We start from the raw sequence: 22,593 nt of genomic DNA, 5'->3' as shown, positions 1-22,593 counted from the left end.
TAAGGATATTGTTTTGAGAATATAGCCTGCAAATAAGTGAGCAGAGTTGACGATACTTCTGTAGGTAAAATGATATCTGCCTATTTGTATAATTAAAAAAAAATTAAAATGCTCTTTAATGCATTTGAAAGAGAAAAGGTGTGTTTTGTTAGCAGTAATTTTTAAACCTTTCCCACCATTAGAAAAAAGGCTTATTTTTAATATGCATTATGTCATATTACAAGTCAGTTTTCCTTTAGCAACAAGAAGGAAGTTCTTAAAATGAATACAGGTTCACCCTATTCATCATCACAAATTAAAATCAAATCAAAACTTGTTCTGCCTACGTTAGCATCTGATTGTTAAAGTACTTCCAAAGAAAAGTTTTAACTTAAAAATAAATTCTGGGAGCTTTTTGCTTTTGATTAATTATTTTGCATTGTCCAAAGTAAATAAATGTAATAGAAATACATTTAACTACAATTCAGATTGGATGCTAGCCAATCTGGTTTTGTTTGTTTGATAGCTTAAGTGACATATTTTGTGCTTTCTTGTTGCCCATACTTTTCACATGCACTAAGGCTGGTTTTTGCCTAGTGGGACTGAAGTTTTGGAGAGGAATAAAAGTGTCTTTTCCTTGCTATTTACTTTAAAGAAGAAAGCTACATGGAGGCTCTGATATTTTTGGTAGGCACATGTGGAAAAAACATGTGTAATTGTATGTCTGATCCAGCAGATTGTATAGCTGTATATCATGGTATGCCATTTAGGGGAACAATCTGAAGTATGAAACAAACTCGAGTATGTGTGAAAGTTTGTGAAGCAAAAGGAGCTTTATGTATGAAAATGCCCTACTAACATACCCTGCGTGTAATTATGCAGACTATTGCATGCATCTCTATAATGTGTGCATTTTACATTTAACCTAGTCCAATCTGCTATATCCATGAGAACATACAGACAAAAAATATATTGGTCATTTGCCAGATGTCTTAAGATGATGAAGTGGCTAATATAGTCCAAGTAGATGGAACATCACAACTGGGTTGCATAGAGCTGTAGCAGTGTGATGTATTGTGTGTCTAGTGGCCTTCAGTTATTCTCACTTTCATTATAAGCTGGAAATTCTTGGGGTAAGTTAAATACCCAAAAGGTGTTTGGCATACATACAGCATTTATTTTATTTTTACTTTTTTTATCTTTTGAATGTAACTTCATCAAACAGTCCCACAAGGTAAAAGTACTTGTTGAAGATGCTGCAAGAATGTGCCTTGTACTTGTGTAACCAGTTCTGTTTGTTTATTTTTTTTCAGACAGTGCATGAGTACTTCAGGCGGCTTCTTTGTGCCTCAGAGTACCTCAAACCTCAGTGCACCCTGCAGGACCCTTAGAGCATCCTGGGCCACCTGGAAACGGAAGCATTACAAAGCAGCAGCAACCATCTGTTATGTTTCTGACATCAGTGAACTGCAATAAGAAAAGGTAAGAGGAAACTAAACTGTGGGGCAGAGAGCTTAAGAACCAAGTTCCTGGACTTGTTTCTGTGCTATGTAAATAGAGAGGAAGTACAGCAGATGCACCCATATCTGCTATGACATATTAACATAAATATAAAGGAGACATTAATGCTATGTAATGTTGGTAAGTTAACTCTTAATGTGTCGCATCACTCAAAGTATTACATTAACTTCAATAGAGGTTAGATAACTGGATATTATTGTTGTATTGATGGACGTGTAAAACAATGTCTGCCTTCCGTAGAGTGCTACCTTAGCAGCTTTTTAAAGGAGTGATTTGTTTGCCGGTGACATGTGATGTGAGTTGCTGGTTACGTATAAGTTCTCTGTTGACTCTCCTTTCTCCTGAAACATTCTGTAATAGTTCTGTGCAATACTCTGATGTCCATTAACACTGGAAAATCTGTGATCAACAACACTGGGGGAGACTTACTTCTGTTTTACAAAGGAGGCAATTGAAGCACAGGCCAAATCTTGCCTAAAAGTCATTTAGTGGCAATGCTAGAAAGAGGAATGATGAGTCTTGACTGTGTTCATTTCAACAAATTGCAAAAGTTGCTACTGTACATCCTTTTTCCTTATACAACTTGACTGCAACGTAGAGGTTGCTATAAAGACTTGCCTAATCTATGGAGATTTGCAAGAACAATTTGTAACTCCAATTAGTGGGTCAAGGAAATGAATAAACAATAGCTTCTTACAATGACTGAAGGAGACATAATACAGTTGAAAATGGTTACTCACATTTTGAGGACTACCTGTTAATCTAATATAGAAGAGGGCAAAGAGGCAGATCTTCTATGTGTTTATAGAATGTAATGTATATAAATTTGCTATTCATGTAATTCACATGTTATCAATTGCAAAAAAAAAAAAAAAGAATCTGGAAAAAAATACTCAGAACAATTCAACAAACTAATGCTTATTTGTTTAAGCCTTGAAAGCCTGATTCTGCAAAGCCAAGCCCTCCTCAAAGGTACCAAGGGAAGTTGAATGTGCTCAGAAGCACTTCTCTGGATTGGAATTTAGGCCACCAAAAGTCATGTGATAGATTACAAGTTCCAACAAATTGAAAGGAAGGAGAAGATCTTAGAGAAAGTATGTGGACTGTTTGGGGAAATTCTGTTATAATTTGTAATCTGATGATATATTCAGTTTGGCTGTTGTTCCATTCTGACCATATTGTGAGGAAATGTTTAAACTAGCATAGCTATTTTACTCCTTAAATAATGATTTAAAGAACTACTCTGATTTGGCAGAAAAAAAATGGTGAAACAGCCAACACTTTACACATTGTTTCAAGTGTTTGCGTGTTCACATCAAGTGGGTAAAGTATTCAGAAAAGTAAATTCTGATTGATATGACTGAATTCACACATACCTGTACAGGATTGATAGAAATTTTGAAGGTAGGTCTTATCTCAGCACGTCTACGAATGTCCTAATTGTTTGTTCCTTCCATTAGGCTAGTGTGTAGGCTCCAGGGGTGTGAAATACTTAAGTGATAAATATTTGAGCACTTACACATTGCTTAAGAAAAAGATGGGTCAGTTTCAGTGGAAAGTGTTCCTTTTTGAGGTAAAAGCCTGTTTTTCTGTGGAAAAGGTTCATTTTGAAGAGATAACAGCTTAACTAAACTGAAATCATCTCCCAAAGGAATTGCAGGAAATATTTACAACTAAGTGTCCATTTACAAAATGTTGTGAACTCTTCCCTTTAAAAATGATTTCTAAAGTTCAAAGGAAGAAGTCCTCCATTTTGGGGGTGAGTGTATATTGCTGTCATTCACATTGCTGTTAATGGGGAAGAGTGGGAAGAACCATGAATACAACTTTGTTTCCATTATTGAATGTAAAGCCATCTGCCTTTTGCTGTAATGTGAGAGATGTACAAGTAGAGCAAATAGAGACACCACCATCACTGCCCTAACAAAGGTCTGTGATTTCCAAATGGTATTGATTTCTTTTTAATACTTCAAAGAAACCAGCCAACCATCTCCACCGAAATTTAGGCTCGAGACTTCCGAGCTTTTCTTTTAAGGCCAAGTTATGAACTGCTGAAACGTAGAGGTTTATCACAGAAACCCCAGTGCAAGCTGAGCTTTGGCCACAGTACAATTTAAATTATTTATGCACAGCGCTGTGTTCAAGCCATGTGCACATTTGTCCTTGTCAGTCAACAAGTGTTCTATTAATCAAACAGGAACCCTGGCGCGTTCATTACAAAAGTAAGAACATTGAATTTGGGATGGTATTTTTAGTGCTTTTGACAGACAGGGATTATTAAGCTGTCACTCCCTCTTTTCTGCCAATTCCCCTATCTTCCTCCCCTTCTTCTGCAATGCATTGTCATTTTATTATTAAGAGCACACTAATAGTTAAACGACAGGAACCCTAAACCCCTGACTAGTTCACTGACATGACAGGTTATTTTTTCCCTCTATTCCCTGTCCAAGAACCCCTGCTGATCTTCCCAGCATGCAGTGCTGTGTGACCCTTAACATCTGGCAGTGATTAATTGTCTTAGTGTCATAGCGATCGCCTTCCTCCCTCTGATCCTCACTTACTTTGTTCTCCCTTTTAAAGCCAGTGTGCTGGAACCTTTTCTTCCCACTTTTAAATCTGTCCAGTATCCAGGATACTGTGTGTGTCTACTGCGATACAACTTGAAAGAAACCGAAACAGTCAGTTATCTGGCCCTGAAAGTCTGGTCATGGATTCAGGGGGCTTTCTGTTCACTGAAGGGGTGTGCTTGAAAAACAGCACTAACTAGAATGACACAGATCTTGTTGAACTTGATCCGGATCTCAGGTCCCTTCTAAGCAAACAATGCAATTATGGGAAATACGATTTTCAGCAGACACATGCGGTATTGTGTAGAAGACTGTTGGCTGAAGCTTACACAACATTACATAGATTAAGGGCCTGACACCTCCTGACAGCAGTTGCCCCTTTGTGCTCAGTTCACCCTGCTGTACCACGCTGCTGCAAAGGTCTGAGCCCTATCTGGGCCTGAGCTCTTCTCGTTCAACTCCCACCGAGTTAGGCAGGGTTCCTCCTCGTGTACTGAGGACTGGTGTATAGGCTTCAGCGCCATGATCGCCTGGGGTGAGAGCTAAAACAGAGATGTATTGGCTGAGCGATATCTGGGGAATACTCATACCTGCTTTAGATGCTTGTGTAATAAGAATACTGGTGGAAGAGGAGAAGACCGTACCACTAAGATAAATGTCAGGTGTCCTCGTTCTGCTCTCAAACCTCAGTAGACTTCCCGTGTGATTTTCAAGAATAATTTTAATCCCTGCCTCAGTTTCTCCTATTGGAAAATAAAGACAGTAAGTGCTTTGAGGCATGGGAGACTTAATTATCATTTTCAGAGACCTTTATTTTTCCTGTATGAATATGAAGTATTGCTAGGCAATTATTTATATCTGTGTATTAAAAACCAGCTGCCAGGCATAGGGGGAGCTGTGTAAGAAGGAGGAAGGAGGCCACGTTGTGCAGAAGTTTTTTTAGATTGCTTAGAACTGTGATCTATTCACAGTTTGGCAACTTGCATGGGTCAATTACCAACTGCTTTAAACTTCCATTTCCTTGCATGCAAACGGAGGATGAGATAATAGTCGTCTTTGAAAAAAAACCTAACCCTCTTAACATTTGGAGATGAAAGGTAAAAATAAACAATTGTTTTAAATCCTGGTTGAATAGCAGAATACATGCACTGAACTTAAACTACTGTTACATTTACATTTTAAGGCAAAATATCTGAAAGGCAGTTTCTCCTTCACTTACCTATTGAATGTTGAGTTCAGAGTCTCTCTGTCTCCCATGACACACACTCCTCACAAATAGATTTCTCCAGAGCAGTATTATGTTCTTGCTCTCCATGTATTTCAAATAATATAAGGGCATTTATTTTCTATTTCAAACCAAAACAGTAAAATGGAGTGCATGGCCTTTTCTAGTTGCTAAGCAACACTTTGTAACGTGCATCCTGCATTTTGCTGTGCCATTTGGCAATTCACACAAGATCTTGTTTGTTCATTTCCAGTCTAGTAACATTGGTTGCTATATTTCAAGTGCCAGTATAGATCAAAGTATTTCCTAGAAGGATAAACATGTTAACTGGCAGAGAGTGAATGATTAACATCAAGCACAAGCCTTTTAGTATAAAGGACTTGGCATGTCATCCATTGGCAAAGCTATTCAAATGAATGCCATCTATACCTAACAGATGTGCCACTAAGGAGTTACCCGCTTCTTTCCAAAGTACTGCTTGCTGTGCTGGTGTGACTGAATAAGGACGATAGCCCCTGCTGAGCTTTGTAAGCAACTGAGCCAAATGCTGTTGTCAGCCGTGGTAGTGTATCTGGAGATCTCTGCTGACTTTGCTTGAGCTTCTTCAGTTTTGTCTCCATATAACTAATGGTAGAATTACATCAAACTCCTATTTTCTCTTCCTCTGCCCTTTATGAACACTTACAAACAAACCAGAGTCTAATGTTTGACTATTTAATATTACTTGACTCTGATAAACTCTAAGTGTATGCCTAATGAAAGTTGTCTTTAAGTAGGGAACACTCATTCCTCATAACAAGGCAGGACATAGCTGCTTTTTGCTCTATGCTCTCTGCATTTCCAAACTTGTGACTAAAAACTGCAGATAATCAGAATCCCGTTGTTAGCATGCAATTTGGAGGGGAGGGTTGAAAGAGGGTTGTTTGGGCAATGCTTTTAAAAATATGTAAGAAAGACAATTTTTAAAAGCTGCATATAGCACGTATTTTTTCCCCTTGTGTCTGTTTTGTCATCGCTAGGTACTTGTGCATTTGTGTGGCATCTTTAATTTGCAACATGTGTCAGATTCTCAGTGGTACTGTATACGCTGGACCAAATGTCAGATACTGACAAGCATATTCATTAAAGTACTACTGAATGAGGAATATTGTGGTGCAGTGGTAAGTTTGACATGGGTGGCAACAATTTTGACTCAGTTACAATATTTCAAACCCTATGGAAAAGCTGAGGGGAATTTTTAAAAACCTGTATTCCTGTTGTAGAATGCTAGAGAATAGTTCCAAGAAGTGAACATTTCCCATTACAGCCTCTAAAATTAGCAGATTATCTGAGTAATTCTTATAAAACCTTATTGGCTTAGTCAGTTGTGTGTCATTGTGAGTATATTTTATAGTTTCTCAGGATGAAAATTTACCTGCCAGCAGTACTGGTGGAATAGTAAGTGCTAGAAATTAATTGAAGAAGCAAGCATGGTACTCTCTTGTTCGTGCAGTTGTATTATTATCTGAATCTGATAGTATGGCCAAGGTCAGCCAGGGGATAAATCTGTTCATACCTTTTTTTTCCTTGATCATATAACCTATCTCAGACATGGTTGTGAAGAAGACGATGAAGAGAGAGGTAAGGCAGATTTGCCTTGTGAGATCAGAGAGCAAAGGCAAGAGGCAGATTCTTTACACTGCCAGAAGTGTGTACAGCTGGGGAGAATCAGCCCTCTCATTTCATGGCAAATAATCAGTTTCATATTTTCTGTGGCAACCATTAATATACTATAACCTTAGCTCTAGGCCTATAGGTAAAGCTATTTGCCGTGACTGCTTTTCTGTTTGTCGCCAGAGAGCTGAGGATTCTCCAGCAAGTCCATGGTGAGCAGAGCGATGTTCTCTGCTACAGCAGCCAGAGCAGACTCATGCTCATTATCCTGTAGCTATATAGGTAGATACTTCTAACTGATCTAGAAATACATTAAAGAAGCTCTTTCTCACACACACACAGCAGGAATGCACATAAGTCAAAAGATGGTATTTTAAAATTGACATGTACCATCTCTAAATCATATTCCCTGTTGTTCATTTTGCTTTTTCCTAATATTGGAATGATTATACTGATTTCTACTGAACAGACTAGATCCTTTAGCCAAGCCATGATGCTGAAGTAGTATGAAATGAGAACAGCACCCCAATAATACTCCAAATGCCATGGTTCTTAAATAGGTTTTAATTTCTAAACTGCTTAAATGTTGATTTGGGAGCTCATCAGTTGCTTCTCAGAGTGGAATATGGTTTTTGTAGAGTATGGCTATAATAATTGTGGTTAAAAATAAAATTAAATGACATGGCAAAACTATTCGTAAAAGATTTGAAGTGTTTGTAATGGTGTGAAGAAAACTAATTTGTGGACTCTTGGCCCAGACTTATGCAGCTATCTAACACTGATTATAAGCTTGAATGCCCATAATGTAATGTCAGCTTTTCTATCCAGCATTTGCCTTTGAGAGTATCTAGCACTCCAGTATAAACACTGCAGGGGTTGAAAAAGGACGGGCGATAGGGAGTTATATTGCTCTTTTGTTAGTTTCTGCATATACCTCTATCTTCTCTGAGTAAGTCATAAATTTATGCTCCTAATGTTTGCCGCTGTGACTTGCACTAGACTGTATGTCTAAACTAGCCTCAAGTAGATGATGTGATGACATCTTTTTAGTGTCAAATAATGGTTTCCCATGGCAGATATCCACTAGTGAGGAAGCAGCAAGTGGGAGCAGCCACAGTGGTCCCTGCACCACTCATGTCAGAGGACGTGACTGGAGAGGGTAGCAGGGCCCTTGCAGAACAGGTCCCCACCGCGATGTGCATACACACAGTGTGCGCAAGCAGCTCCAAGGCAGCCTGCGAACGAAGTGAAACAGCCCAGCACTTTCTCTGCGCTACGTGTACGCCCCCGCAAAAGGCTTACAGAGGCTGCGGCTGCCCCTGATGACACCTGAGCAACGCAAATCAGGAAGATTTTCCCACAGAGAGACCAAGGCTAAAAAAAAAAACATCGGAGCTGCATGCATCCGCTGCACCTAGGCCCTTGGTGAGCATGTTTGCCCAGTCGCCAGGGCGGTGCTGCCTGCCGTGGGTCAGGCTGTGCCTGTCCTGCCCTGCGTGGGCGTCGCTTTGGCAGCAGGCGGTAACTTATGTTTGGAGCAGCAGCTGCCGCTGTCTGCGGCCGTGGGTGTGACTGCAAAGGCACTTGGGCATAGTTGGTCTTCGAGGGCCGGACTCGGGACAGCATCAGCTGTAAGGCTGCAGGCAATAATACTAAGCTCTGGTTGTCATTTTAACTGAATATTATGTAAATCAAATAGAGTAGCTGTTAAATTAAAGCGTGAGAAGGTAATGCCTTCAGGTAATGCCCGCTGCAGACAAAGCGCTGGATTTTACAGAAATATGGAATTTGTTATTTCCTTATTTCTTTCCACAGGAGACAGAAGTAAAGGCTCAGAAAAAAAAACTAATTACTGACTTCCCCAAGGAGACACACCGACAGCTCCCCACACATAGAATTTAACAGTGTCGGGGCAAGCCAGTGTGGCCACAGACCTGAACAGCTTATCGCACAGATCCTTTCCGAGGGAAAATTAGACCCATTTTTACATCCCGTGGGAAATAAGTGACTTTTTCAAAAGTGCAATAATGAAGAATTTCTCAGAATGGAAAATTTAAAAAATCTTCTGCCTTCAGAAATCTCCATATGAAGTATCTTGGTTATTCAATCAAATATCAATTCTGATATTTCATAGTAAAATCTCATTTGGAATGAAGCATGTAAATTTAAAAATGTTTCATTTTACCGATTTAGTGTCTATATTAGCTTTAAATATTACTTAAGAAAATCTCACTCTAAAACACTTTGCTAAGGCTAATTACCCATTACATACTGTTAACTATTGCAATTAGTAAAGTTTTTGAGGCCTAGCAAAAGGAAGAAAGTTCTATATTAGGACTACATCTTAGTGATATTTTCAATTAAAATATTTTAAATTAAAATGCAGGTTTAGGTTTGTAAAAATTTTCAAAAAATAAAAATATCTTCTCACTTTTTAAAAAAATCATACTGTTTTCTTTAAAATAGAAATTCTACCATTCTACCAAAATGTTCCAACTGTTGTTCAAGTATTGAGAAAACACTTCAGGCGTGGACCACTGATGGTTCTGTAATGCAAGGTGACATTGATATTCTGAACAGTTAGATTAGCAATATCGCTGGGCACACTATGATTACCCTAACTCATGAGAATTTTCAAGATTTGGTATTTTTCCTGGAGCTAGGATGAAAAGCCAATCTAAATATTATTCAAATGTAAAATCTCCTAGAAATTTGGACTGAGTCTATTGAGACATTCCTGTTTTATTTGAAGACTTTCAATGTTATAAATTCAGTTTAATCTACTTTTTTGAAAATCTGAATGAAAAAGGGAGCTTTCTCATTTGAAGATATGTTCTTTTAATTTCAGTACCTCGTTTCCATTTTCCCTCCTTGTCTGAACAGATTTTTTTTTTTTGAGCTTTTGAATTTTTAGTGACTTGGCATTTTCCGATGAAAATGCATTGTGAAAATATTCCGGGCCGTCTCTGTTTAAACTCTATGTGTATTTAAAATATAATTATCAGTAATTTGGGTGCACTTGGAATTAGATCTCAAACTCGTGTAGAAATCAAAATACAGTTTATATAAACACCCTTTCATCTGTTCCATTTTATAATAGATAGTTTACAAAATGTTTTTTATAAGAGTAAGAGATAGCAAAGATAAAATCACAGTGGAGGAAAAATAATTGAGACAAAGAAGGAGATAGTTATCTTTCCTACAGATTTTTACGGTTGGCTGCTTTTGCTGCCTTGCATTAATGCCTGAAAAATAGTATATGACCAGGTAATTCACAGATTAGACAGCCACTGACTGAAATAATTATGTTTCTAGGAGGCTTGATGCTTACTGAAGACTGAATTTAGTCTTCTACTTTGCTGCATTGCAAATTGTCAAGTAACTTCCTAAAGTCAGATTTTGATCTCATTTACACCGAGATAAATAGAGTATAACTACATTTGCTTCAGAAGAGCTACTCCAGATATACATTGCTTAATTAAGAACAGAATCTAATCCTTTCTCATCTTCATTCATGTATATTTTAGTATACACTGACAGGAAAGCAGTCAGTGGGGTGGTAGGTATGTCCAAGATAACTCTAAGGTAGATTTGCATTGAACTTTTTTAGTCCTTTGTGTTTGATAAATCTCTCTCTACTTAAGCAGGTGTGGGGGTTCTCTTGGGTGCCAGCAGCATTGCAGCGGGTCTGCTTCAAGCACAGGTCACTCACAGGAAATACCATTGACTACCACAGGGGTTTCACACCTGGAGCTCTTGGGAGCTGGGCCAAGAGAGCGCCCACAGATTAAAACAGCATTGTGGACTTGACAAATGACCTTATAGTACAGCGTATCCCTTATCTTCTTTTAGATGTCTGGCACATCTTAGATCTCTATGATATACGGTCTAGGAAGCTGTGCTGCACCAACGTAGCTGGGTAGTATTTCAGCCTGTATCCAGCACGTTGACTTCTATGGAGACTAGCTTGGTAAGGATCTGCGATCTCGGTAGCCTTAGTGAGAAAAGCTGTGATGTGGGCCCCCTTGATATTCTTAGGAATCATAATGATTCATATATAAACACACAGTTTATATTCCCTCCATAACCTTACCAGCAAGGGAAGGAAAACTTCTATCCCTTGGCAAGAGTCCCCAGTGTACTCAGAGCTGTTGGCTCCATTTGTGTGTTTATGAATTCTAATGACTCCATCACAAATGTTGTCACCAGATACCTGGGCTCTAGCCACAATAACTACATTTCCAAATGTTTAAGCATGGTTTGCTCTTAGGAACGTGCTCTCAACTGTATTATATAGTTACTATAAACAGTAAGATACCATGTGAATTTTTTTTTTATTTACTCCCTAACCTTTCTAGTCAAGGATGAAATATGCATGGCATTACTTCCAGACTTCTTGTGTTTTCTGTGTTTCAATGCTACAGAGATGGCTTTCTTTTTTTTTTCTAAGACCTTATATCCTGAGATACAGAGCAGAGAGACACAGTAGAGAGTCCACCACCACTGGAGTTAGAACAGAAAGTGCATCTGGCATTTCAAAAACGTTGTTTGGCCTCCTGGAGAGAACCAGTATAATTTTTCATCTGGAAAGTATCCAAAGGGTGTTTGCTGGGATGGAAGGTTGTAGCTGTGTAATACAATTATGCAGACAAAGGTTGCAGAGACATTATCCAAACAAAGTGGGGTTACAGTGTGTGGGGGGGAAAGCAGGATGGGAAAAAATTGTGATTAACTGTTTTGTTCCAAAGGGAACAAAATGTCTCTTTATATTGTTTTGGATCAATAACAATGTCCTAAAAGACAGAACTCTGGGGGAAAAAATAACCATCTCCACAGAGAAAGGAAGAAACTTACTATTTTTTTGTGTACTGTTGGAAGGATCACAAGTGCCTATCAGTCTGACTGATAAGTCAATGAAAACTGTCCTTTTGATTTTCACAGACTTTGGCTCAACCCAAATCTGCATAATGGGTTCTGAGAGGGTCGAAGGGATAAACAGTATCTTCTCCAGGCCAAAGGAGAGCAGGAGAGTAGTAAGAGCAGAATATCCCAAAGTGACAACAGGGGAAAGAACCTGCTTTCTCTAGATCACGTGAAGTTTCCAGTACAATGTTGGTAATTGGGATTTTAGGGATGAGACCAATTTTTGGCCTAGAAGTGTATATAAATAAACAAAACCAATTAAAATTTCAAGTGTAAAGGTGTAAAAAAAAAATGAAAAAAATAGTTTTGAGTAAGTACTGTGAAGCAGAAAAGAGCAAAAGAGCAGATGCTTAGAGTATTTTATTCCTTGGCTATAACTCTATTTTGCAAATCTCACTGAGAAATATTTGACCAATCATGTTTTCTGTAAGTATGGTGAAAGCTCTGATTATTCACCTTGGAGTAAGAAACAAAATTTCTGTATATCTCTATAGACTTTTGTTACCATAACAGCTCAGCTTCAGTGTGTTTATCTCAGTGAGATAATATGTAGGTAGGAAGAGTCACCAAGTGACCAGCCTGAAGTCACACAGAGAACCAACCCGTTGTAGAGCAGTTAATCAGTCTGCCTAGTGGTAGACTGTCCTGGTAATCATTGGACCTGAAAACTCGCCTGTTCTGCAAACAGACCTGAGCGCTGTACGTGTGTGTTGGTTTTGCCTGCCCACTTTCAGGTACCTCGTCCCTTTTGCATATTGCAGGGTGTTTCTTCATTTTTTGTAAGGAATCACTTCTAAGTTTGCTAAATGCAGGAAAGGGACCTCAATTCCATTCGCATAAGGTCAGCTTTTTGGCAGCCATACAGCTTTTGGGAGAAAAACGGGAGAAAAAAAGGAAAAGCCCATTAGGAATAAGAAGATGTCAGGCTGTTTTAAGTGCAGGAGTTGTTCAAACAGCAGGTCCTTGTTAGAAGTGTGTAATTTTTGGACATGTCCCTAGCCTAGACTATGTGCAGCACAGTAGCCTTTCCAGAAATGAGTAGTGGGAGGGGTTTTTATCATTAAATCACACAACATAAGACAAAATTTGTTTTTTAAAACCCCAAAGTCTTTGAGTACATAAAAGGCATTATTTCTGTGTGGTTATTTTTGTTACCTTACTATAAGCTTTTAAAAAACCCAGCAGGTTTTTATTCTTCAGTTTTGGAGGGAAAAAAGTTGCTTCCAGGGTGAGATTTGGCATGCCAAGTCTCTGGCCAGAGCAAATTTTTAAAGCTGTATCATAAACCTCTGAAAATAGGAGTTTATAATGGAAATGCAGACATACAGTTAATTATATCGTCATGAATGGCGCCACTATAATTAGCTAACTTCTATATGATGCCAAGTTTTAAAGTATTTTACTTTTATGGCACTGGATGTCAAAAGCTATTTACGTTAGTTTCTTTCATTTTTTCTTTTATTGTCTTACTGACCTGGCTCACCAGGTTAGGAAAATGGCTTGCAGATTTTTCTTTAGCTCTGAAGAACCTTTGCAGCCTCAATGGTTAGCAGATTCCCAGAACTTGGGGTGTCAAAGGGAGTGGATTCCCTCCAAAGGCACACAGGAGGATATCAGCAGATGCAGACTTCTCTGAATAATCTCAGACTTGTGGTTCCCATTGAAGGGCTTATTCTAAGATCACTGACTATCTCAGCTGGACAGGGATCTGCTAATATTTGGGTATTATATATACTTTTAAGGTGACAGTTTTAAAGAAAGATAAAATACAGGAAAGAAAAGGAGCATAATCTGTTTTATAAAAACAGTATTTCCTACAGGTTCAAAAGCAGAGAAAGGTGCTAACAACAGAGCTAAGGAGATTATGGGATGAGAAAAATTCCTTCCTTAAGTTTCTGTTTCCAAGTAACTGTAGCCCTTTTGCAGCTCATTGCTTTTTAGGTACTTTATAGCACACACAGGGATCACTGTTTCACCCATCACTGAAATCCAGTTTCCTCTGGAGTTGAACACAAAAACTATTACAAAAATGTGACCAGGGCTATCATTTAGGTTGCAAAGTAAGGGTGAACGTATTGTTCAGTTAAAGAACCAGGAGAATCTGTGAATTAACCACATATGCTCAAATATTATTTGAATTGATAATGATAGCTTAACAAACTTAATCATAGAAAACAGTTGTCATAATTTGAATGTCCAGGCAAACTCTGTGCCTGTTTTTTAAGATGATAAGCTGAATTTTCAGAATTTTTTTTCAAAGTGAATTTAAAATTTTCTTTTATCAAAGAATATCCATATGCATATAATAGTATCCTTAAGTTACTCATTGTCTTTATTATTTAACATACCCATATTTCTATGTGTAGATATAAAATTATTATTAATATTCATATGCTTGATATCTGTTTTCTCAGTTATAACTGATAAGGATCTTAAGGTGAAACTTTAATTCCAATACACTGCACCCTGTAGGTTGTTGCACTTCAGGGATGGTCTAAATTGTGCTGCCCTGGAGAGGTATTTTTCTCTATGGATGATATGTAAGGTGACGTGTTAAGGCAATACTACTTCTGGTTTTTTGTATGAGACTATGTGAACTAGTACTGTTCTAGGACTGTTTGGGCAAGCAGACGTTAGCAGTCTTTACAATCTGATAATCCTGAATTATTTTGTCCGACTGGTGGTTTTCTGCTGATCTGCATTTCTTCAGATCTGCCATCTAATCCATCTCTTCCAATAAAACTTCCGATGGTGATTTTTAAAGTATTTTTTATGCAGTAATCAACAACACAGTAGGAATTAACATGGATAGTGCTGTACTTTTTAGGCAAGCTGTTCCTTCTCTTGGCTGTGTGCTTGTCACCTTTCCATGATAGGTCTTCTTTTTATGATCATTTTTGGCTATATGCTATTTACTGGCTACAGGGAGTTCCACACATGCTATTACCCTGTACAGAGCTGATAATGCAAACTAATGACATGAGCTCAGTTACCACACATTCCCTTTTTTCCTGTTGGCTTACTAAAGGATCCTCAGGTGGATCCTTCCAGCTCCGATGCGTATGAGAAATCCTGCTGATTGCAGCAGAACTGCCCAAATGAGTAAGGAATGAGGGACTGGCCACTGAGTGAAGAATGGTAATTTCTGCTCAGACAGGGCACGTCAAATCAGTGGCCACCAGCCAGTGTGATGGAATTAATGAGGGGAAACAGTAGCCAGTACTGACAAGTTGGGATAAACTCACAGAGTTGCAGTGCCACATCCAATTACTGTATTTCATTGTTGTTCCCTGGAGATGGGGACCCTCTGACAACCTCCATGAAAGCCGAACTTGAGATCCTAGGAATAGAAAAAGCAAGTATGAGTGAAGCTCATGCCCATCTCCTTTAAAAAAAAAAAAGCTCTAACACTGAAAAAGCCTTGCCTTTCTTTTCTACGACTTTTTTGTAGCAGACTTTGCTACGAAGTCTGCTCTTTGCTGCCTGGCAGGAAGTGTTAAAATAAATTGCTTTCAAATGAAAAGAGAAATAAAAGTTAGGAAAACATTTTTTGTCTGTGCTTAATTTTGTTGTTCTGTTGGAAGTGACACTTTTACGTTTTGACGCAAAGCATATTTTGATCTAAACTTCTTGTATAAACCAAATCGGACTATCAAGATTCCTGGGACTGCTTTAAAAAAATAAAACTTAAGGCATCTTTTTCCATTCCAAATAAGGGCATTTACTAGTAAAGGAACCCGAGAATTAGTCCAAAGAGTGCAAAAAACATGTTGATGCCAGTGATATTTTACTCCATAGAGTACTTCACTCAACCATAGATTCTAACACATGTGAGCAAAATAACAGCCTGGAGAAATGATTCATGTGGAATTATTTAATTCTGCTCAACAGAGTGCTACTTTTAGCTGGGAAAAATGTTCTCATAGACTGGTAGGCAACAGAATATCCAGCACAAAGCCAAATGACATCACTGGCTTCTCTGTGTAACAAAAGGCCAATGGCATCCCCCCTTGCTGAGTGAAAATTAGCAGCAGGTCTTTGCACAGTGCACATACTTCGAGAGGAGGGAATTGTGTCATTGTTATTTGCTATTTCCGCAAGCTGACACTTATCTTGTAAGCACATCAACTGTTTGCTTTAGCTCCACAAGTCATTTCCTATACATTATATCAGTTAGTCATGCTGTTCTGCATTGTGTGCAAAAGAGGTTAAATTCCACAAGCAGAGAAATCAAAGATGAATGAGAACTATCTAAATAATTGTTTTAGAATGGGAACAACTATTCGTTTCTTTAAAAAGTGACTGTGTGGGTAAACTGTTTCAGACTTTTGCTTCTACTACATTTGAAGCCAGATCAGCACATCAAACTCTTAAACTCCTTGAAGATAAAGTAAATTAGATCTACTCAAATTCTGCCAAATGTCTAAATTAGAATCATAACTTCTTCTTATTTTTACATCCCAGAAACTACACAGAGTTATCAGTAGAGAAAACGGAGTTGACTATAGTTGCAAACAGTGGAAGATATCAGGGTTCTTTTCACATATATTTCCATATGTAAAGAAATACATTTTTGTAATCATTGCATCTAAGCAGACATTGCCCACTTTTATTAGCAAATGTTTGTCTGCTGTATTGCTGCTAGGTAATTGTATCCTTGCTAGGGAATTGTATGTGATCTTGTAGGTTTTTTCCAGCTCTAATATCACTGAAGCTTTGGATTTGGTTCTATCTTTTTACAGTAATGCTTACTCTTTTTTTTCATTTAATTAGAACTATACTGTCATGCAGTGCTGCACTGTATGTCTGAGAATATACCAAATAGAACTGTAACTCCTCAAGCACAAGGGGAAAGTAAGAGGAGAAAAAGAAAGCAGAACTATAAGAGAATACAACATTCTTTGGCAAATAATAATGAATATTTTATTCAGCTTGGTTTGAAACATAGCATTGTAAGATTCTGTTAGAGACCTAGAATATAGGCTTCTTTCAGTCTGTTGGCTCTATAATAAGATCCTGAAAAATGAATTTCCTTAATCCATGGTTGAATACAAACTTATCAGTCAAGATTTTCATAGTCTGTAGATTTCTGCAATAGAAAGAGTTCAAATACTCAAGTGATACAGAGTTCACATTTTTTTTCTTGTTCTCACTATCTCCTTCCCATGTAACTGTATTAACATCACTGCTCTTCATCTTTTCTCTATTTTTAAATATCCCAGGCCAATATTATAAAATCCTTATGGAGAGAAATGTAAAAAGTTATGGCTTCAATTCACCAAACACTTAAGCAAGTGCTTAATTTAAAGCATGTGGATAATCCAAATTTGCTTCAGTCATTGGCTTCTGGATTGGAGCCAACACATTTGGAATGCATCCTGCATATTTATTCTACTATATACATGATTCTATCACATGTGTGCAAAGTTATTTGTAATTAAATTTGTCAATTACTTTAACTGGATTGAAATTTAACCTGAGAAAAATTTACCGTGAGTGACACTCCTGCAATAAAGGTAACATCTGAAGACAGAGAAGTCTTTCATTTTTCAAAAAAACTAGCATTTGAGGCAAAATATCTATGTAAATTTTGTTTTTTTTTCCTTTCTTGAAAAGTAGTAAAAAAATTTAAATTAGTTTGATTTTTTAAAATAAGGAAAAATAAGGAAAAATGATCGGATCTGTTGCCTTTGATATTCTCCAGATATTTCTTCTGATATTTAAGTGTACTAGAAATATCTGGGGAAACTGCTTCCATTTTAGCAGTTCATCTGCTAAAATATTTCTTCTTTTGAGATTTGGTATTGATTGTTTGCAGTATTAAAATAAAGTGCTGATGTTCCAGAGTCTGTCCTTTGCACCTGTCCTCCCTGGTGGGTGTTTTCTGAAAAATTTAAGGGATGGTCTAGTAGCTAAATGCCACCTAGATCATATATGTATATTCAGACTCTGTGTGTGTGTGTTTAAGTGTGTGTGTATATATATATTCATATATATTTTTTATATGTATATATGACAGGGAGAGAGGAAGAAAATTCTTATTCCATTGGTAAAAACTGGCTGGTAGTAAAGAGAAAATAAAATGCTCTAAAAAGAAAGAAGTTGATGTTTCTAAATGATCTGGCTGGACTCCTACATTATGTACTTTTATTCTTAAAGAAGCTGTAATCTCCATCAGTTGCTGTTCTGCTATGTCATTGTCTCTATACTTTGTTATACAGAACAAATAGAAGAATATATTATTCTTTTGCATAAAAGTTGCATGGGTGATAAATCCATGATAAAATCCATCCTTTGCCATCAACAGGAAAGACTGATGTGTTTGTATTAGTATTCATATTATTCATTTCAGAAACATTGTTGAGGGTGAAGGGCTTCCAGGATGGCTAGAGTGACCCTACAAAATGTTTGATGTGCTACTCTAGGAAGCAGAAATTTCCTTTGGTTTCCTCGGATGGAAACTTAGACTCTTTGTTCCCTAGTTCTCTGATTCCTGGACTACTCTCTTCAAAAGAAATTTCAGCTTTTTGTGTTATTTTTAAAACAGGAAGAAACAGTTTTTCTTTGTTTTTAAGTTTATCACTGAAGGCAAAACTTGAAAGAACTTTTTAACATAAGTATAAAAGCATGAGCATCTGTTTTTCTATCACTGGTGAATAGTTAAATGTCTCAAAGGAAGCTCCATTTCATCATGACTTGCTCCCATCCACACCTAAGCTACCAGCATGTGCTGTAGGCATCAGTGGCATTGGGGGAGTTGATATTGCTCGGGCACGCTAATGAGTGGAAACCTTCCTTGTGGAAACTTCCTCATGGAAATGGTGTACAAAGCTAACTATTTATAAAGGGCTTTTAAAGGAGATGCTCAGATAAAAATCTTTGGTATTTGTGCAAGGTCACACATTATTAGTTTCTTCTAGTTTACAAGGGCCAGATTCAAGTCAACCAAAGCATGAGCACCGAAGAGATTTTTCCTATGGTGCTCTGATCTTACTTTGATTTGCATGGGATCTGGCCCAAATTTGGAAATGAAGCTGAATTTTATGTCCTCTCTATGGTTCCTCTGGGGATTTAATTCCTGAAAGTGAGACCATGAGGCCTACTTGAAGAGGTTTAAAAAAAAAAGGTGAATACGCTGAACATTGTTGAAAATAAGGATGGGATGCATTATCTGTGACACTATTGGAGGCCACAGGTCTTTCTTGAGACTCCAGTCACTTCCCATTCCTTCACCAAGTTCCTAAAAAGACATATTAGTATTCTAGAATGACAGCAAGTGACAAAAATGTCAGACCTGCTCTCAGGGTCTTGGCATTTGTTAGGGGTAGATGGCATATGTGTGAGGGTTTCAAAAGGAACAAATAAATAACAAATGGAAGCATTAGTGTGTTCTGAATTATGCTTCCCTACAGTAATGTCACTATTTGGGATGACTTTAATATGATGTCCTACATTTTGACCATCTTGCTTTCCTCCTCCTCCTTCAGAAGATCTCTAATGGATGTAGTAAATATTACTCTGAGTTGTTAATTCTGCTTTCATCTTCAGTGCCATCTGGTTTCTTGCATCCATATGTTTTTTTTTTTTTTTTAACTCCAGACAGTCAATAGAGAGTATGAAATTACTAATGGAAGAATCAAGGCTTCTGAACAGTTTACTGCTATTCTTTTTCTTTTTAATCATCCAGCTTTCCTCTTCCTTTTCTTCTCCATGTGAGCATTTATACAAAAGTTTTAAGGGCCATAGTTTATCTCTTCTTTATTTACCCACTGATCACTGAATAAGAGAGTTAATTCAGATCCTGCTCACTAAGTCAAAATCTGAAATCTCAGCACTAATTATGACTTTTCATTTGATGATTATGAATATTTAACCTTGTCAGCTCAGATTTGAGTGCTTCATTCTGAAGTCTGCAAGTCAAGACTCCTGTACTTAAGTGTTTTAAAGGAGGGACTGCTAGTTTTCACAATATAGTGACAGATAATCATTACATATGCATTTCAACTGAACAGTAATATCCTCTCTTGCGTATCTGTGCAGCCAGTGTAGAAGTATAGAGTGGAAGGATATAAGACATCAAGTCTTTTGTTAACCCAGGAGTTACCTTTTGTTCACCCAGGAGTTACCTTTTGTACTTGTTGTTAGACCCAAAGGTAATGATGGTTTCCAATTAGCATGAACCAGTGTAATGTTAAATGAATGACTGAAAAACGGAAGGAGGGGGCAGTGGAACTATCAAGTGGGACACTATAAACCTTGAATGAATGGGTTTGTGAAAATTCAGCTAACCAAGCTCATTTTTTCTCTCTCTCACATTCCACTTATGTATTATGGCAACCTTTGTTTCCTTAGGCTAACTTGCTATCTGGAAGTAAACACCGAATTACCACCAATGTAAACTTTATACTCATCCACTTGCAAACTGCAGTGCTTCTGACATCAGAGGTGCCATAAAGTATACCCACTTGAAAGGATAGTACACAGCTAATTTATTGACATGCATTCCTGATCTAACTGCTGAAGAATGATGATTCTCTAGGCATACAGTTTTGTGGGTGACTTTCAAATGGCTTTTGAACTGATTTAAAACATGCCTTTGGCTAAGAAATCACTGGTTGCTTTGAAGTAAACAAGGTGACCGTACTGGTCACCACTATTTCTGTGTAACATCAGGGAATTTTCCTTCTAAAGTGTGTCAGCAATGGTGCAGGCAGAGGAACCTACTAAATTCATGCTGACAAAAAGGAGAACTTAAAGAAACCTGGATGTTGACAGGCTGCAGCTGAATGCATAGAGAGGATTGGGTAGGCAAAACAGGTGGTTTATGAGAAGTGTTTTATACACAGAAATGTAAGATGCAAACTTTGTTCTTTTAGGAGACATGGTTTTGCTAGAGATAAGATACTGAATTTCAAAGAACTCAAGAACTGACAAACCAATGATGAAACAGAAAACTAGTTTGGCTACTCACGCATGCCGAGAGAGCCTGACTGTGGTGGGGAATGCATGTTTTATTAGCCTGAGATTGGTACTACTGTGTTAGTTGTGTGACTGTAAAACTTTAATGAATTTTCATGCAAATTTCCTTAAAACACTGTCCTTAAAACTTCTAAGAAATTACCTTCATGCATGACTTAAGAGACTTATATTTTGTAGGAGAAAATATATTACCTTTTTTTTTGTAATAGATTTTGAGAAGATATTTCTCCCCTAGCAGTTTCCTTAGGGGTAAGAGTCTAACCCTCCAGGCCTAGGAAATAGAAAACAGTATTGCTCAAAGTTACACTAAAATCACTTTATCTACCCACCCATCTGTCCACAGTAGCTACCTGGCTCACATGCTTTAATAATTAGGCATTATACCATAACAATGTGATTTCTTTTAGGCAAAGTATTTGGAGTTTTATAGGTTAGAACAAGTGCAGTGCTTATTTCTGGAAGCGTCAGACGTATGTGACTGGCTGGCCAACTGCCCTGTTGTGTGTCTGCTGCACGCAGGGGTTTCTGGTTTTCTATGGCTTTTCACAGAGAAGCAAAGATGAAGTCTGAGCCAGTCAATACAATTAACAGAAAAGTGCAGACATATTCTATAGAATTAAACAAACCTAGATTAAAGGCATTGTATACAAAGAAGTACTTTGAATCCAAATATTGTGAATTATTTTGTACTTACAGAAGTAATTTTTTTTTTTTTTTTACTTAACCAAAGTAGCCATATAAAGATTCTATACCTGCTTTTGTATTTTGAAGGCTATGTATCACCCAGTGGTAGTTGGTGCTGGGGGAAGATGATGAGGGAAAGAGAGAGGATCAAGGAAACACCTGACAAAATTTCATCAGTGAAGTGTAGATATGAGATAACAGCTTGCCATTGACCTTGCTGACTGACTACATTCTTACATTCTTTCTATAAAAAATACCATTTAGTGGAGAGGAGCTTCCTAGACCAGTGACAGCAGCAGTCCCAGCCTGCTGACAGAACCATGTTACAGCACGAAAGTAGCAATACCAGGATGCTGTCACAAAATTTCTAAGGATGTTCTGGACCTAGCACCTCAAAACAATTTCAGTGTGTGAATTGCAGGTTTGACTAAGGGGAAATTAGGGAATGGTGGACGAAACAATTATTCAAAACTACCCAAGATGTTAATAGTAGGGAAAATGCAGTTAGGCTTGGGTGATTTTTAAAAATAATTTTCAGGTTAACTGGATTAATTTAGCTATGCAAAGAGGGCAATATTTAAATACACTGGGCCACAGTCTGTTTTGGCTTACAGGCTTGCTGTATCTACTCCACTAAAGTCAGCGTAAAGGATGGGAGTGTGTCCAGTTTGGAGTTAGATGCTAACAGCTAGCCAGATCTGTGATCTTCTACCTCTTGATCTTTTCTTAATCCTCCAAGCATACGCTTAGAAGCAACCGCTTTCTATGCCAAAGTGTAACTGCTGATATTTTCCAAGCCCTATTTTCCAGCTCTAGTAGTTCTGGTACAGTTAAGCTATATGTTTGACAACTTATGAGTTTTATCATCTGGGAAGGAGCATTACATTTGGAATCCAGGGGGGACAAAGTAGAATTCAGTACTTTCTAAAGAAAAGTTGAGAGTTTTTTGTTTAGGACAAGTATACCAAGTTACAATAAATTAAAAGGAGAGACTTTTGTAATAAATTCCTTCAATGGTCTTGAAGATCATTTTAATCTAATGTTATACTCTAACAAATTTAG

Source organism: Calonectris borealis, chromosome 12, assembly GCF_964195595.1.
Source record: "Calonectris borealis chromosome 12, bCalBor7.hap1.2, whole genome shotgun sequence".
NCBI lineage: Eukaryota > Metazoa > Chordata > Aves > Procellariiformes > Procellariidae > Calonectris > Calonectris borealis.
This window is presented reverse-complemented; position numbering follows the sequence as displayed.